Source organism: Lepisosteus oculatus, chromosome 14, assembly GCF_040954835.1.
Source record: "Lepisosteus oculatus isolate fLepOcu1 chromosome 14, fLepOcu1.hap2, whole genome shotgun sequence".
Classification (NCBI taxonomy): Eukaryota; Metazoa; Chordata; class Actinopteri; order Semionotiformes; family Lepisosteidae; genus Lepisosteus; species Lepisosteus oculatus.
This window is the reverse complement of record NC_090709.1, coordinates 7,856,890-7,867,693: the sequence shown is the minus strand read 5'-3', so window position 1 is coordinate 7,867,693 and position 10,804 is coordinate 7,856,890. Positions and strand designations below refer to the sequence as shown.

The window sequence follows — 10,804 nt, the reverse complement described above, 5'->3', positions numbered from 1 at the left end:
GCACTCACTGTGTGAGCTCCTCACTGCGTGTTCTGTACTCTACTGTGATTTAATTTAGATGATTATGTGGTTCAACATTTTCGGTTTGAGAAATGAAACACTAAATACACTACTGTAAATACAAGTAATGGACATTTAAAATAACCACAGTACAGCTAGAAGAGTGAAAGATAAAAGACTATTTAGAATGATATTCACAATAGACTTAAAAACAGCACAACCGCCCAAACAGGGACTTGAACCCTGGGACCCTCAGATTAAAAGCCTGATGCTCTACCGACTGAGCTATCCGGGGTCTGAAAGAAAGTTGACACTGTCAGGATCCTCGCGAGTCACGTGTCTCTTGTGCCGAAGAGCAGTCATACCTGACCTGTCTGGAATGACCACTGACAGACGTTATCCAGAAGCGACGGCACCACTCACAGTAGAATGAGTGAGAAATACAGCATGACATGGGTAGTTAAGGGGCTCCCACAATCCATCTTTCCTCACATTACTGATTTTTTCACTAACATTTTGACCTTTTCACAGTCAGATTTTTTTCACATTTAATAAAATCTTTTAATCAACAACATTAAAAAGAAAACAAATGGAACGTTTTTTGGAACAATAATTAAAACAACTTTCAATGCCTTGGTTGTATACGTGTGCACACCCTTTATGAAGAGAGTTGCAACAGTGCTGAAATTTAAAGAGCATTTCTGTAGAGAAAACAGCATTTTTTCTGCATTGATGTTAAGCTTAGGGAGCCTGTCTTTTCTAAATTCTATTTCTTAACACCTTGCACAGCCTCCCGACAGACTAACAAATATTTTTTGGAGAAATTGGCTCACACACCGGAAGACACTAACGTTTATTTACGTTAGAGTATGTAAAACTCAGGCTTTCACACCTCTGCTTATAGAGCCCTTCAAGTCATTTTATTTTTACAGGAAGACGCATTCCCTAACAATCTCTCCTGTTTTAGAAATGCTTCATAAGGCGTGTTTGATTCAACGGTCAAACAGTATACTAATTGTACAATGCAGATCTATGCGGCATTCGTACTGGATTTGAGTGGGATTCTGAAATACTTCTTGCAAAGGTATTCAGACTTTCTTGAACCTATAATAAAAACACAGACCTGAAACTCCCTAGCTTCCAATCTCTGATGTTGCTGTCCTTAAACTCGGACGTGATGTTCTGCAGACGTGCAGTGTCCCTTTACTCTCATTGTTTTCAAAACGACCTCCGTTGTCGGGTGAAGTTGAAGTGGAACTGGCCTGACTGCACAGAAAAGTACTGATGATGAGGAATGATAAAATGTTTCTACGGCTCAAAATGTCTCTTTAGACCCTCGTCATGTCTCTGTGAGGAACGGGCAGGTAGAGAGGTTTAACAGATGTTCATGATGTTTCACACGGGGTGTTACCTGTTGTAGTGTTTCAAAAGATGTGTTAGCGGACCACAAATTATCTTCAAAAGATTTGGGTTTGTACTGGCTGGGATTCAAACCCGACTCAATTATTTGGAAGGCGCCTGTACCACCAACAAACTTCCGAGAAGCACCTGCAAATTATCACAATCCTCTCACTCACCTTCAAAGTTATGGAGACACAGACGTCCAATGAAAACTAATTTTATTCACTCAAGGCTCCACTCTTTTGTTGTGATGTCATTTTAATTAATATTAGCTTTGATAAGGTGTCGTTTTTGCCTCTTAAAGTTAGTCTGCTCCTTTCTTCCTGGTATAGAAATAGCATGTTCCATCTTTGTTTAAAAACACCACTAAAAGTAAATTATTCAGCTCTAACGCCTGTGTGCATTGACAAGACATCTCAAAAGGACTTATCAAATAAGAACAGGATCCTTCCTGTTACCATTCCTGTGGTTGGGGCATTGTTTCACCCTTTTATGTTCTTCTACAATATTTGCAGACAGGGCTTTATCACTCGAGTTGTACAGAACAAGTGTGCATCGGTCAATGAAAATCATCAGTAGTGCTGTTTGTCTATGCATAGTTTAATCAAGAGCACTTAAAAGATGCAAAAAGCTTTCAAATAAAACAGAATTGAAAGACAGTCGAGTAAGGGGGTAGAAAAAAAGCTCTCCCTCATCTGGGAATTAACCACCGTCGCACGTGTGACTGGATACAAAAATAATAGATTAATTTTTGCCCAGTCTCTTGAAGCTTCAATGCGATTAATTTTCCTTCCTTATTTCTTCATTCCCATTAATTTACTCAGAGGAAACTCGAAAGTGGGAAACTGCAGGCATTTTTTGTGAGTGGTGGATTGTGATCAGTGAGCATCTGCACATCTCTAAGTCTGTTCCATTACCTTTGCCATCGGGGATGTAGCTCAGTGGTAGAGTGCATACTTTGCATGTAGTAGGTCCCAGGTACAATCCCTGGCATCTCTAGGTGCTTTGTATTCCAGGTCTCACATCGCAATCTTCTGTTGAGTGAGAACTCTTTGCTCGTGTTCAGAGAGAGCCAGGTTTACACAATTAAATGCAGGCACACTTGACGTGCTGCAGAGTTGCTCTGCTGTTTTAAATGTACCTCATTTAGTTCTGTTAAATCCTAAATTATTTGAACTAATAATTTAGTTCAAATTCAGGAAATCCTGAGATTGCTTCACACTTGTCGTGGCTGTTGCAGAAAACACCTGTTGAATCTCACCTGGGATTTTTTGAGAGATCATTCAGCGAGCGAATCCTCCTTCTGAACTCCGCACTAAACTGAAAGCTTCACGAGCTCCTCACTGTGTGTCCTGTACTGTTACAAATAATAATAATAATAATAATAATAATTGCTTACACTTATATAGCGCTTTTCTGGACACTCCACTCAAAGTGCTTTACAGGTAATGGGGTCTCCCCTCCACCACCACCAAGTGCTCTCTTGTAGATGTGAAGCACAGACATAAACACACTTTGAAATTGTTCAGTTTGTAAAGGAAAATGCAAAAGATCATGACAAGTATTGATCGTATAAAATATCCATGGTACAACTCGAGAAAGTACTGAAGGACTACACATCGACTTTTGATGATTACAAGAGATTCAAGAAACACAACCGTCTGCACCTGGGTTTGGATCCTGAACGTTAGAGTTAAAAGAACAAAAGCAACGGATAAGACCTACAAACTCTCTTAATTGTCTTATAGTTTATGAAATAAAATAATTTCTTACTGTTGATAGACGATTTATTGAATTTTAACAAAATCAGAATTACAAACTTTTTCGGTTAAACTGTTATTCATATACTCTAACGCAGATAAACGTTAGTGTCTTCGGTTGTGTGAGCCCATTTCTCAAAAAATATATATTTTTAGTCTCTCTGGAGGCTGCGCAAGGCGTTTAGAGAGAGAATTTCTAAAAGACAGGCTCTCTAAGCTTAACATCAAGGCAGAAAAAAATGTTTTGTTTTCTCAACAGAAATGCTTTTTGGAACTTTCAGCCTTACGTAGGGAGCAACGTCTGCCGAGATCACTGATGAGCCAGTGCACATGGTGGTGTGCCTGCAAGTATGTTTAATATTGGCTGTGGTGGCGAGCTGCTTTTGTCTGTGAAACTTTAACTTCTTCATGCTGAATCATCGGCAGGAGTAGAGCTTATTGAATCTTTGCGCATACGCTTCATCAGAAATTCCTTGTTCCAATGTCCATGTTCAAAAGAGATTAGGGGATTTACTTCATACTTTCACAAAGCATACCTTACACGAAAGACTTAAATGGGGAATTGATTGTGCTTATTTACGTTGTTCCTGTGGTTGCCTTGGTTACAAAGCTGAACATTCTTCCACGTTCTGCTAGAGTATCCTCTGGGTGGGCTTTATCAGTTCGCTCGGATAGGTCATCAGTGCTCAGTCTCTGGAAAATAATCAGCACTGTCGTTTATTTCTGTGCATATGGCCGTGTTTTAAAGCATATAATCACGAGTTCATTGATTTCTCCAAATAACAACAATACATTTAACCCCGCGGTAAGAATTCCTTCAATCCGATAGTTTAACTCCGAGTAAAAACTATAGCAGCACTATATATAATGAGGTGATATTCAAAGATTTCAACGTTCTTATTGAATCGCCTGTTTGAGATATCGGTCAGAATTCCTAAAATGATTTTATAATTCAGTTTTGCTTTACTATTATGATCCATAATCAGACGCGTTACCCATAGCGCTCCTGGCCCTCGAGTCACATTCTCCAACTCAACCACATTGATCTCAGAGCTGCGACTAGTAACACTGCCCCGGTCAAACTTTTCTCAATTAGATACAATGTCATTCATTTTGTCTGTTTACCCGTCGCGCTGAAATTCACACATGAGGGAAGTCACACGAAAGAAATCACAGAAAAGATATATCGCTTTAAAAAGAATTCCAGAGTGGAGACGCTGACGATTGAAAACTGAGCCTCGTACACACGATGCATGTGCTCTACCAATGAACTAAACTCCCAATTGGTACTTTTGCTTGAGGCTCTTTAATTGTGTTAGGAAGAGTGAGGAGTCGACAGTACATTTTAAAGGTCACAGCAAGACAATAAGACGCGATAATTCAGAACATGACCCTCTGCTTCATTGTATACTGAGCTTTCGATTAACATCTAAGTGAAAGACAAACTCACTTTTTGATTAAAGAACACTTTTATCACATGTTCTGCACTCCTGATGGTGTTTAGCTCTTTTCTACACTCAGTTTTTGAAGATCCCCAGCTAAAATATTCTAAAAAGTATTGAATAGCATTTTCGTTTATGTTTATATTAAAATTCCCAGTGATATTGACTTAGGTACTCAAATATTTACTTTTTGTAGTTTGAGTCGCGCCAAAAGTTTAAAATCTCTGCAAATATCAGGATTGTTGAGAATGTGCAAAGAAACCCAATCACATTTAGAGAAGGTGATGTTTAGATCAGATTAATTTGAAGTGTGTCTCTGGGTGCGTTTGATCTACCAACGATGTGTTTAACTGAAGGACATCCTGCTTGATTGTGCCATAGAAACTAAGACGTCGTATTTTTTCTACTTTCACAGATTTTTGGCTAGAGACAAAGAAAATCGTTGTCGTTTTCTTGCCAGCTGGCAGTAGTTTTTCTGCACTAATAAGAAAGATGAGAATGTTATCTTTCGCAATGTGTGGGTTTCCTGAATAAAAAGTTGTGCAAAAAATGAAATGAACACTTCCATTAAACTTATTGCAGAAGCATGTTGATGGCTATAACGATAAACAGTGTGAGAAAACAGGAAGAAAGGCACCACTGGAACACAGGATCTGTTTACTAGACGAGCACTTTAACCAACTAAGCCATGCACCTGCGAAGTACTGTCCTTTTACAGCTTCTTGGACACACCACTCTGTCACATCTTCGTTCGGTGTGCACTGAGCCTGCTCGCTGAGCAAGTTGAGAAAGGATGTGAAATGGCTTTTAGCTGGCAATTTCATTACCTAGGAGCTCAATATGCTTTTGATGATCTACAGGGAGTCCAGTGCAGCACAGGTGATGGACTGTTAATCCATTGTGCTCTGCACAGGTGGGTTCTTGTCCCATCCTCGTCGACTTCAGGGTTTGACAAATATGCTTTTTTAAGTGGTTGTGCTTTCGTTTCGTTTTTCACTCTTGTTCTAGAGTAGTAATGTTTCTAGATGTGCATGAACGTGGTATAGTAGGCTGACAGCAGGAACACGTGGCCCACATGCAGTGACAGTATTAGAGGTGCCTGCAGTATGTAGGTTTGTGAGCAGTGATAAAATAACTTGCCATGGAAGCAGGTGTGCCTGAGTTAATACAGCTCCATCAAGTAGAAAAAGTAACAGAAGAACCAACATAAATCCAACAGCGAGCTTCTACCCCTGAAAACACGGGCAAGACTCCTCCACTGACACTGCACAAACACAGGGTTTGGGCTGTGGATCCATCTCCACATGGAAGAAAGAGACAGTAAAATAGCAAGGAAATACAAGAGAAGAAACTGAAATAATTGTGCTCACTGCAAAGTAGGAAGGACAGAGGTGGCCGGACACTTAAAACAGCTTGGAGAAAAATTTGTAACGACGTTCTTCGGTGTCAATCAGCAGATGGATTTCTCATCAGGTTCTGCTGTGCAGTTTGAACGTTTGTTCTCCAAAATCTGGTTCTTTATATGAGATCAACTGATATTAATTTGGACTGATCAGAATCAATACAATTGATGTCTGGGGAAGGCAAATAACCTTTCTTCATGATCTGGGATGTGACTCGTTAAATTTCAACAGTTACAATCCCCTTTATAAAGGGTTTGCACACTTATGCAATCAAGGCATTGAAAGATTTTTATTATTATTATTATTGTTCCAAAAATGTTCCATTTATTTCTGATGGAGCGCCATGTGCAAAGATTTAACAAGCTCAACTCTCGCCAATGATTCGGAGTGAAGAAGCAGAACATTCAAGTTTCACAGACAGAAGCAGTACGCCAGCACAACCAATATTAAAACACAGTACAATTTGCACTGACTGGAAAGTGATCTCAGCAGACGTTGTTCCTTGTATAACGCTAAAGGTGGCAAAGCGCATTTGGTTTGAAAGGATGCAGTAAAGCTTTTGTTTTCTGCCTTGATGTCAAGCTGACAAAGTATTTCTAAAAACTTTGCTTAGGTTCTCAAGGGACTGTCAAAACACAATTCCATTTTCCACAATTCCGATTTTCAAGTCAGAAGAAAAAGGTTCACAGAAGCATCTGGCAGTGGTGGGATTCGGACCCACGCCTCCAAAAAGACTACTCACTGTGCTCTCTCTCTGTCTCATTACTTGCCCAGAGGAAGCCAGGTGGCTTATAGCTTATGACCATGGAACCGACTGCACCTGCTTTTTCTGAGATGCTTCCCCTCTCATGGAGAGATCTCGACTTCTTTAACACCTCCAGATAAACTTCTTCTGTGGAGCAGGCTTCAGACCTCTGCGTACAGCATTCTTAATGTCATTTTATTTATACAGCAGGATGCATCCTGAAAGTTTTTTTTAATATTTTTTTTAATTTGAACAACAAAAATACATATAATACAAGAAAGAGCACATATGACGTATTAATAACATCGTCAGGGGCACGTGCTATAATCCAATTATACTTTCTGAAAAATCTACTGTCCAGGCAAATGTACATGCTGATCTACAGGGCTCTTTTCTGCACTGAGCTGCTCATTTGAAATCCGGAAGGCAACACAAACGCGCTTCTATACCAAGAGTCAAACCTGGACCGCCTGGGTGAACACCAGGAAACCTGGGCACTAATCCATACCTGACAGCTTTTGAAAAGGAGTTCTGTAATATTCACAAATATGAAGACAAGATGTAAATACTCCATAGGTTTAACATTCAGGAATATGAATGGTCAATTGTTTACAATTAGAGTTTTTATGTTTCGTATGATTTAGCTACTTTTTTACAACATGTAAAAAAACAGCACACCTTAATGACAAAGCCTTAGATCCACAGAGAAAAACAAATTGTGTTTAAAGTCATTTTAAAGACACGAGATAACATTACTCTTACTTTTTGTTGCTTTAGCAAATTTCATGTAGTTTATTTCTGACACAAGACATAACAAGCTTATGTATTTATGACAAAAAAGCAGGGCAACAATTTTCATCGACCTTGAAATTGAAATTGTTAAAAAGTAAGTTAAATGCACATATAGTAAATATATTTTCTCAAATAATGGTTTGTTTTTTTCTCTAAAAATCGTTCATGAATGGTTTAACAGACACTTTGCATAATTAAAAAAATATATTTATGGATTTTAACGTTTTATACAGTAAGGTTTTATTGTGAACATGAGCCCTGTTTATCGATATCACCAATACAGTTCTGGATTTTATTCTTGCTCCCTATGCACATATGAATTTTCTTTCACACAACAGCTCGCATGTGTGGTAGTTTATTAGCGCCAGGGAGAAAAAGAATGTTGTTGGCTTTTAAATGATAAACCATTTGCTTTTATACAAAATCAAAATGCATTGTCCAAGACATTGGGACATCCTCTGTTTAAACACCTGTCGTTTTCTATAATATTGGCTCCTGTGCTTCGGTCCATTTGAGAGAGAAGACACTGAAAAAGTCCTGTGAAAGTGGATTTTGCACCTGCACCAGTGCTGTAGTGGTATCATACAAATCCATCACATGCTGGAAGCTCTGGAAGGCAATGTAAAATATTGCTCAGTCTGTTGGTGGATTAGGTATGCACGCTTTTTTTCAATGTAAAATGCAATGTAAAAAGTTCAAATTTGATTCAAAATCGATTAATGTACAAACTGATAAAGCTAATGTTTTTTATCTAGTTTTATACATACATCTATATCTAATTTTTCAAAGGTCTTTTTTTTTAAAAAAATGTTTATCACGATTGTGAAAGTTAGAGAAGGTGTACCAGCGGGTGCCTTCATATTGCCAGCTTCAGCATCACCTATAGCTGCGAGAAAGTTAAATGCGCACAATCTGTCTTTCATCAAAATAATTGCTGGAGCAGCAGGACGCAGAGCACTACCCAGCAGCTGTAGATGGCGCTCGGGTAAGAGCTAATTCTGTTTTCAGCACAGGGAGCAAGAATGAGCTCCGTCCGGCTCCCAACAGAATCCATTCTGGTTTGGTTATTGTAAGACTGTGCGTCTGAGGTTCTTTGGATCGCAACGTGAAAAAAAAAGAACAAAAAACAATTGCTCACATCGTGTTACTTCCACCAGAGGAAGGGAAGATATCACTTTAAAAAATCAGAACTGAATATTTGGATCCGGGGCCTCATACTTAAAATTAATAATTATTTAACTATCAGATTGTGTTTCTGCCACATTTCGTGCACAGTACGCCGTATTTAACAATAAAACAGTCACAACGAGGCCTTTACACGCAGTTTTGGGTATTTTCCCCTTTTATATTTTTGCCACTTTATATCGAACCTGTTATACTACCAGAAGTGCGCAGTAGCTTCTACTTAATACAAATATACAATTCACAGCTGTTGTAAACAGATGTGTGCTGTGTTTGCCTTTGTAAGCATTTGTTTCAAAAATAAGTTCACAATATGTTAAAAACACAAAAAGCACAAACTTAATAATACAACGATACAAAATCAAAACCAAATCATAAAGCCAATTAAGTACCTATCCTTTGAAAACAGAGAACACCTTTATGTCTACAATACAAACATGACATTTGTATCTACTTTTGAATTACTGTACAAATCAGACAGAGAAGTCCCTAAATTCAAATATCAGATCTTGGCCAAAGCAAGACAATCAGACGTGAGCTGAATTCGGAACAAGAGCCTCTGCTTCGTCGTTTATTGAGCTTTTGATCAAAGTCTGAGCGAAAAAGATTGGCTATTTTAACTGTTTGATTGAAATACACAAAAAGCACATTTCTTCAAGCTGGAGTCGAACCAGCGACCTAAGGATTCCCTCTTGTTTCTACGACAGTCCTCCACTCTACCAACTGAACTTGTCAGATGTCAAGAGCTGCTCTCTGGCACATACTTCCCAATGTAGTGAAATGTTCCAGATGATTTAAATCCCAGTTCGACATCAAGTTTCCAACTCGTTTCCTTAGTCTTGTTTACCTTGAATTTAAGCCACAAACCAGGATTCTACTGTATAAACTTCTGGGAATATTACAAAATGTTTGATGGAGCATCAATCATTCCAGGCGGAAATGGACTCCTTTTTTTTCTTGGGGGATCATATTAAACATTTCATTTGGATCGAGAAGAGGATCACCATGAGACACATAAAAAACAGTTTCATTCTGTCTTTATTAGAAACAGTATCACAGCTAGTAAAGCCTTTAGTATGCGACAGTGAGAGTTCAGTTATGCCGGGGAGTAAAGAGAACTGAAATTTAGTAAATTCATATTTAAATAGATTGCAAATCTTCAAAGTGTTCTGTCACTGCAAAATTATTACAGGGGTCTACCAGCTGCCAGACGTGCTTGTTTTGGGACTATTTCCAATGAGTATCACATTAGTAGTTGTGTGTCCTTACTGGTATCTTTTAAACATTCGGTTATATACAAACGGGACAGAGACACAGTAATAATCCGATTTTAAAGTGTCCTGCATTTTAATTTACTGAACAGATAAATTAAAATGTTCTGATTCAGAGCCCCTGCAGTTCGTGCTAATTAGAACCACAACAATGCTCCATAGTCCTGAGCACACGTTCAGCTGAACTCTGACTTTGTTCAGCAGGACTTGTTGTTGCAGTTGAGCTCAGAGCTGGAGATGACCTCCATATTCTACCGCAATAGCTAGTCCTTAACGTAGTACACAGTACACACTTTAAACAATTTAAAATATTAAACAAAGGCTGTAAAGCACACTCTAAATCGATCCGAATATTTGATTTCCGCGATCCATTTAGGCAACATTAGGCAACGTGGCGCTTCTCCAGCAAAGCATTTCTCAGTTTTGTGAACTACTGGTGCTTTCAACACACCAACTTGCGGAGCTTGTCAGGATGGCCGAGTGGTCTAAGGTGCCAGATTCAAGGACTTATCTTCACATAGAGAGAATATAGTATCATACCAGCAGCAAGGACTCGCTCTCGTGTACAGAACTCTTCCATTGTGCTCAGCCTTTTGATGTGGAATTGCGAGTTCACCAATTCTGTACACTTTCCCACACGCCTCAATTCATCTCTGATCTCTGTCAGGAGACTCAATACCTGCTTCTGAAACTCTGAAATCATTCACATCTTGTATCAGCATTTGAAAGGAATAAGGTCAGGATTTTCTTACGCTGTTGTTATATTAGCATTACTGTAGTGTTGCTAATGTGCTACATGTAATTTATA

General features: G+C 38.8%; 1 non-coding gene across 1 annotated transcript; it reads right to left on the bottom strand.

Moving 5' to 3' along the window:
* Positions 1 to 221: 221 nt before the first annotated feature.
* Positions 222 to 295, bottom strand: trnak-uuu (transfer RNA lysine (anticodon UUU)). The gene has a single exon. It is a non-coding gene; the product is annotated as a tRNA-Lys (tRNA).
* Positions 296 to 10,804: the final 10,509 nt, after the last annotated feature.